Source organism: Camarhynchus parvulus, chromosome 1 (genome assembly GCF_901933205.1).
Source record: "Camarhynchus parvulus chromosome 1, STF_HiC, whole genome shotgun sequence".
NCBI lineage: Eukaryota > Metazoa > Chordata > Aves > Passeriformes > Thraupidae > Camarhynchus > Camarhynchus parvulus.
Window position 1 is genome coordinate 45,307,413 of NC_044571.1, and position 8,270 is coordinate 45,315,682.

Here is an 8,270-nt window from a genome sequence, read left to right on the forward strand (position 1 = left end):
CGAGCGTATAAAAATATACATATCTCCAAGCTTTTATAGATATATATTATAGCTATCTCCAAATTTATCTTCTGTCTCTTCATATGCTATATCACTGCATTTCATGTAGCTGTAACATTTGATTTGTTAACTGGCAATATTTGATTTGAATTTAAACATTATGAAAAATGGAAAATAGAAACCAGATATTTCTATTGGGAAAAAAAAAAATCAATGACAAGGAAAGAAACCTGTGGCACAGGAACAGGATAAATAATAGCAATGCTATTAAAAAGCTCTGGAGCCTAGGACTGTATATTTAAGTGGATTTGCCATACCAGGAGAGCATAAATAGCAAATTATTAAAGCATATATATTTATTAGAAATGGTGTACTTCTTTCTCCTTTTCACATATTATTATCCAAACTAGCTTTGCAGTGAATATGTTATCTATCACATTTGCCTAACAGGCAAATCATGCATTTATAGTTACAATTTTGTCATTGTTTTGACTAATTCAGGCAAAATTAAGAAGCAAAACCACACACAAAAATAAGGTGAGCCCATTTAGAGAAGTGCATAATGTATCTGTTTCCCTCTCCTTATGAAGGAGTGCATTTCTCACTTTTTAGAGCAAGGCAAAGGACAGGTGAGGGAAAGTGATTCAGCCTAAGCTGAAAGGAGCAAACTACACCAAATGAATTTGCATTCTCCCAAAGCTGTGACTGATCTACAGGCAAATCGTCATGTATTTCATACATTTCTATTAAATTATCTGGAATTCTCTTCTAAGTGAAAACACAGATCAAAAACTAGGGTTTGTGAGTCAATAACTGCAAAGTTACTAATGCTTTGGGGTCTGAAGGTGGGAGGCAGTGCACAATGCAGGGACGTTCACAAGACATGTCAGTATTTTCTGTGCTTCAGTAGGGAGGGCATGTGTAACGTTGAAAAGAAGTTTGAGATATTTTACAATATTATACAATGCTATTTGATCTATAAGCATTTAGTCTTAAAATCTTTCATTGTTTTTGCTTTTCTCATACCTATCAAAATTCCCAGCTCTTTTCTCTAGACTTATAGAACCAAAACCTTTTCTTTAATTCAAAAGAAAAAATTGCAATAAGGTGGGTTTTTTTTCTGTTTTTATCCAGATCAGATGACTCGAAAGTCAGAATAATGGACAATAGACATCAACATAATAGGTGTATAAAATATTTGTAAAAAACTCTTTACACAAGCACTAGAAATGTCTATTACTGACAATATAAACTTTGACTAAAATAACTCCAGTCTTTAAAATTTTTTGATGCTGTACAAGTTTGTCAGTTGACAAAGGAATTTTTTTTTTAACCTGGAGGAATTTCCAAATACATTCAATTCTGAATATGCCGCAACATAGTGACAGTGGAGATGACTTCAGACTTTGAAAGAAAACATTTATCATATTCCATTCAATGGACACACACTCCCACCATATACACAAAAGGGTCACACAAGCACAGTGACCACAGTCTGGTAAATTCGCTTGAGGTTGATATATTAACAAGGGAAATATTGCAGTTATTTGCTGCAATAGTATGTATGTTGAATATTCAGAAATAACATGTATGTTTTCTTCTTCAATTTTCTGTAATTTAAAGATTGTAGAAATATGGAAAACTCTTAATGGTTTTATGGCCACAGAGTATTCTAAAAAATAATTTTAGGAGGGTGTTTCTCCTTCATCTGCATATCTTCTACTAGTTCACCATGGCTTAAATTTTTTTAGATTTTTTTTTTAATAATCAATGAAAATTGATGCAGCATTAGACTAGAGACACTGATTTAAGTGTCTAAATGTAGTTGTCTAAGCATCTGTCAAGGTCAGTGAAGAGCTAGGTAAGAAAGCCCTTGGAGCCAAGAGACTAGTCTGCTGATCAAATGTAGGTGCTTCTCTTAACGTGCTACGTCTCTCTAGCCTCTCTTGCCTGAATTGTCTGATTATCCCCTGACCGTAAAGGAGCCTTTGACAGCTCTCAAGGCTGCACTTCTTCACTGCTACAGACTTCCTCTTTCCCTGGTACAAAGAATTTCAACTTCTCTTCTGCCCATAGAACTAGCTCAACAGCAAGTGTGGAGACACTCACAATGTTACGAATTTTTCATAATAAAACTCACAAAAATTACACCATTCTTTAGGAAAGCTGAGGAATAATTGCAGAAAACCTAAAGAACTGGTCCACAAAAAGAGACGTGATGGCTTGGCCTTGTTTAGATTGAAGATCACTATGTTTTCCAGGCTGATGTGGAGAAAGCAGGAAAGAATTGAGGTGAAGCAAGAATGACCAGTTCAGCTTTAAATTATTACTCTGGCCAGTGGCTTGAATAGCTTGAATTTAAGCTTCATATTGCATGTCTTGTGAATCACCTGAATTTTTTTGGATGGGTTAAGTTTTAGTGTCTTCATTGATTATTATATTGACCTGTATTAATGACAATACGCTCTTCAAACAACATTATATTTTTGTTAACCTTTAGCAACAGACTAAAATAAGTATTAATGACAAACTACATCTGCTGCTTTCTCTCTGTCTGTATGTTTCATCCTTCCTATATTCATCACCTCTGTAACAGAATATTCTAGCCAAAATTGTTCCCAATGCAGCCAGAACAAATAGCTTTCCACAGAATATGGGAATATATGCTAGAATCTCACCTGCTTGTATTGATGTATTCTGGTTCATCACATACTTTACACGTTGCTGTTATTTTGCCTGTACAGACACAATCTGTCTCTTAAATTTAGACTTAAATCTGTCTCTTAATTTAGAAACAGTTCCATTATTTCAGGGACATTAGTACTGCTAAATACGTTTTGTCATCTTATTTAAATCATTTTATATAAGCATTTGCTGTCAAATGCATGCTTGAGACTTTTTGAATGATTCTAGCCTACAGAACAACTGTCAGCATCAACAAAGTTATCTGTGCTAAAACACAGATGCCCATATTAAAAGTTAATGCCTTACTTATTCTGTGGAATATGCAAAAAAAATTTAACCAGAGCCCACCTGATTATCTGATGAAACGTGATAAATTTTTCTCCCCAGGATTCACTGGAATACTGGTTCTGGTTTAGAAATAAAAACTGTATTTTAGTTATGGAAAGAATCTATTCATTACAGTTTTACATATGCAGGCACAATAAAGACATTTGCTATAGATTTGCTATAGACATTAAGAATTATTATGAACATTACACCACTATACAGTTAACTTACCAGTCTAAATTTTATATACATATGTTTAATATAACGTTGAATTAGCATGTATTCCATGATGTATATAAATTAATATTTTAAATGCCACGACTTTTGTAAGCAGCTGTATTTAACATTCTGGAATCTTCAGCAAAGTTACTAGCAAAAGCTTTCTTTTTGGTAAGTATTAGTGTTAAAATTTAAAACAAAATAGAGCAAAAGTAGCTAAATGAGAAAGTTTTCTGATTTTCTTCATATTGGCTAAAATTACATAGCATATATTTCAGAAAAAGCCATCTAAATTTAAACTAAATTTCTGAATCTGTACAATAACCTGAATTTACATTCAAATGACTGAAAAAAGGTAAAACATATATGGATTGTGATAGTCATTATGAGCATTTAATATTCACTTCAATATTGTAACTCTTTGGTGTATGCAACATGTAACAAAATTCCCTCACAAGAATCTCATTCTAATAATTTCCAGGCTTTCATGTTGTATCTTTCACTGGTGAGCTTGAAGAAAATGCATAGCACATTATATCAAATATCTCTTTAGTGGTAGGCATAACTGCACTATTTTTATTTTATAGCTACATTATGATTTGCCTAAGGGGCCTCAAAAAGCCAGAGGCCATTATGCTTTAACAATCCCTGGATGATTGAATAAAAGAGAAAAAAAAAAAAAAGACTAATTATGGATTGAAGTTGTATATTTGAAATTGAATCAATGTATTCAGAAAATTTCTGCTCTGGACTCAGTTTTAAAGGATTAAAAGGCCAAACCATGACAAGGTTGAGTACTTTGAAGGCTGATTTAAATGGTAAGGCTTAATCATCTAGTGGGTATGGAGGCATAAATCAAAATGGATTAACAGTTTACAACTTAGCATTTTAGTCTACATAAACTTTGCTGGATATTTTTCAAAGTCAATGAAGAGTGATGAGCCCCCTAGCACATTCTTTAACAGTGAAATGAGTTGTGCCTAAATATTATGCCTGTCGTTTGAAGGCTTGTATCTGGGAAAATTAAGTTTACCTCTTTTGACCCATCTCTCAGCTGTATCCAACTCCTGAGCATACACTGTGGCAACTATGTGTGTTTGTACAGCACATGTAAACTATTAGATGTGAAAAGGAGCCTGGGTGCCTCTGTGCTCAAAGTTATCCATGCAAGAGAATTGAGGACTCTGTGTCAGAAACCAAGGGCTCCTACACAGTGCACAAGAAGAGGTACTTTTTTCAAGGTCTTGTAGTGATGGGACAAGGGCAAATGGATTTCAATTATATGAAAATAGATTTAGGTTAGGTATTAGGAAAGAATTTTTACTATGAGGGTGGTGAGACCCTGCAACAGCTTGTCTAGAGAAGTGATGTCCCATCCCTGGAGGTGCTCAGAGCCACATTGGGTGGAGCTCTGAGCAGTGTGGTCTTATGAAAGTGTCCCTGCTCACAACAGGGGGTTGGAATTGAATGATCTTTAAGACCCTTTCAATACAAACCATTCTATATTTTTATTACTACTGTTTCTTTTACCTAACTGACAGCCTCCCGTTTAGTGCTTAAGTGACTGTCATGAGCATGAGAAATGTACATTTGCAATCCTTCATGCATGTAGGGGAAACTGAAGCGCAGATTTTCGTTGTACAAAAAGATACTTCAGCCTGTCAGGTTTGTTTAAAGGCATTTCACAACCTTTCATCAAAAGCATTATAGAAGTGTACAGGAGGCTCAACTACACTTTCTGTGTCATATTATTTCTTAAGAGAGGATTTTCAGGAATGATTGGGCAGATGCTATGATGTTCAGGATTTCTAACTTGGAAATGTTTAGTAATACTATCTGTAAAGTCTGCATTAGTGTAAACTCCTTTCACTTCAGTGACGGATGAATAGGCATTAAAATTTTAGATTTAGATACCTACTTCCTGTTTAATTTAAGTGCTTTTGGTATTTTCTCTTCTTTCTGTTATTTCAAAATACATGTATAAAACACAGAAATTGCCCAAAAACAGTAGTAAAGTTCTCTTCAAAGCTTTACTGACCTTTGGTTGAACTTGATCTGAACTGTTAACAAGAATCCTGAACGTCAAGTCCTGGATGATTTTTTTGGCATTTTAGTAGTGCATTTAGAGACTATACCACAATAAAAATATTTGCTGTCAGATTGCGGTTAAATTCATACCTTTGCTACTGATAAACTCCTTAATAATGGTACAAATTGGTAATGTTTGGCAATGTTAGAGAAATCCACATTAAAAAAAAACAACCAAAACTAGACTAAAAACATTTCAGATATATGCACAAATGCACAAATACAATTTTGACAGAAGTACATTAAAATACCATTCAGCACAGCCTTTCTCCTGCACATACTCTGAATAAACATCTCTTTTTCTGGTCCATGAGGAATAAGGAAGATTCAGTTGTACTTCTTTCCAACCACTGCTCAGCTACTGCCCAGAGCTGCTTTAACTTCTTCACATGAGAGACTGGGAGAGCTGTGCTGGGCTGTGTTGCCCTGGGGCTTCCTGGGAATCAGAAGACATTTCTGCACCAGCCTGGGCTCCTCACATTTTGACCTCCTGCAGCCACCTCTTCCACAACAGAACCAGATGGGTTTCCTGCAAGTAAGGACTTGCTTGTCTGAGGAAAATGAAGTTGGAAAAATATGGGCATTTGAGTCTGATCCAAAGCCTGCTGAACTCTGTGTTTTTGGCGTTGGCTGAGCTGTTAAGATCCAATCTTGATCTGTCCAGTGTCAGTGAAAGCTGTGTCTGGTTAGAAAGACAGGTATTGCTTTGTACTGTCAACACTCCATGTCCACCAACTTACTTCTGGTAGTCACAACAGAGACAAAAAATAAAGAAAAAATAATTATGTAAAATATAAATGACGACTGCCAACCTGGACATAAAAAAATTCCTGTTCTGTTTAATAATAGATGTTTTTAGTAGTAATAATTAAAATATTGACTACAAGAGGTGAAAATAAACAATACTTTTATATGTAATTGCAACAGAAAATCTGAAGCATTTAGCAAAAAGAGTATTTTATATACCACTATGAAAATTGTTCCTGCTTAAAGTTTGGTGTAAATCCTTCTTGGTTTCTTCTACACTAACAGCTTCTTGAATAGTCTGTGATACAGTCAACAAAATAAATCAGATTGTGAACACATTAAAGTTAACCAGATCTATTCCTTACCCTAGAAATGTTTAATTTATGTTGACAGTCTTGCCCTGAGTGGTTATAGCTGGAAAAGTAAGGCAGATTACAATCCCATCTTGGAGCATATCTGCTTCCAGTTTTCAAAAGGAGTGCATTTAGCTCAAAAAAATCTCTTATTTGTTACACTGAATTTAAAAGTTGAAATTTCTTGTTAAAGAAGCTTTAATGTGAAGTCATTAATGAATGTGTTTAAATTAAACTCCTATAAACATGTCTAAACATTACGGAGACTTTACCTAGTTTTTTTTACTACAGAAAATTTCATTTTATTTTTTTAATGATGGCATCATGATGGCATGATGGAAAAGTAACAATCATTGTGTAACCACAAAGACCCTGAAAATTCACATAAATTTATATAGATTTAATATAAATAATAATTGTAACTACGTAACTGATAACTATAGTTTAATAACTATCTGGAGTCAGAAAAAAAAAGCATTTTGGGTCAATGCCATGATACTTACATTGTTTATTGAAAAAGAATTAATTATATCTTTGGTGCAGTTACTTCACTTCCCAGTTTCAGGATGAGCAGAGAGCATCAAAGAGGAACTGTTATGGACTGACTGCAACCTCCATTCCCCATCCCCCTGCAACACACAAGCTGTGTCTTTATCTTGACCCAGGAGCGTTTTCATCTTATTTTCTCTGCTTGCCCTGTTGAGGAGGGGGAGTAAGAGAACAGCTGAGTGGGTGTGAGGGGCTGGGTGAAGGTCTGGCATCCCTCCAAGGTCAGCCCACCGCACAGACCGCAGCTTAAAACAAAAGAAACCCCAAGACATAACTACCAGTTACACAAGCACTAGATTCAAGCTTGTACTTCAACGTATCTCTGCATAAATTCTGCATGTATGACAGCTGGGTGAAGAATCTTTTCTTCCATGGGTATCTGTACAGTACTTTCAATTTCAAAAGAGGCAAAAATAAAATCACATAGTGGTGTTATAGGGATATATATCAGATTAAAATCTGCCTTTCTGAAGTGTCTGCTCTGAATGAGGATGTTTAAAACACAGGAACTACTGGTTTTAACAGATTCAGAAGCTGAATTCAATTTTATTCCATTCCATGATGGTTCACCACTCCAGATTATATTACTATAGGATAAAAAGGAAAAAAAAAAAAAAGCCAAAACAAAACAAAAAAAAAACCCACACCTAAACCAACACCAATACCAAAAAATCCCTCACTAGATCACTAGTATTTTTTAACTGTTACAACTTTGAAACAATATTCAATTTATGAGTTCCTATTTCTCATAAAGAAGGAAAAAAACCCAACTTTCATTAATTATCTATCTATACATTTAAAATACCGGAAAGCAGAACAGCCAGGCAGAGTGGTATTTTCTCTAATTTGATAACAAGTGGTTTACGCAGAACTGATAAGAAACTCTTGGTCATTAGACAATAAAGCCTTTGGATTTGGAGCTAGGTCTAAAAATGCCGGTTGTGGCATTTTGTTGTTCTTCCATATATTTTGTCATGGAGTAGAATACACACTCTGTTTTCAGTGCCCAAACCCCTTCGAAGTGCTTGAGGACTGTTACAGAGGTAAAGCAGTCCATGAAGCCAGGCTGCTGAACTAAGCAGAAATAACTTGCTAGAAGAGAATGCTGAGCAGAGCTGCAGGCCTTATGCTTCATTTCTTAAAGAGAGGCACTTTATTCTGGTCTGGAAAAATGACTTCTCTCTCCATTTGGGATTCATGATCCATCTCCTGACATTAAGGGCCTTTATCACAAACAGAGTAATTTCTCAGAAGTTGTGATAGATTTAGTCTTCTTGTCCTTTCTAGTTTAATGGTTGAATT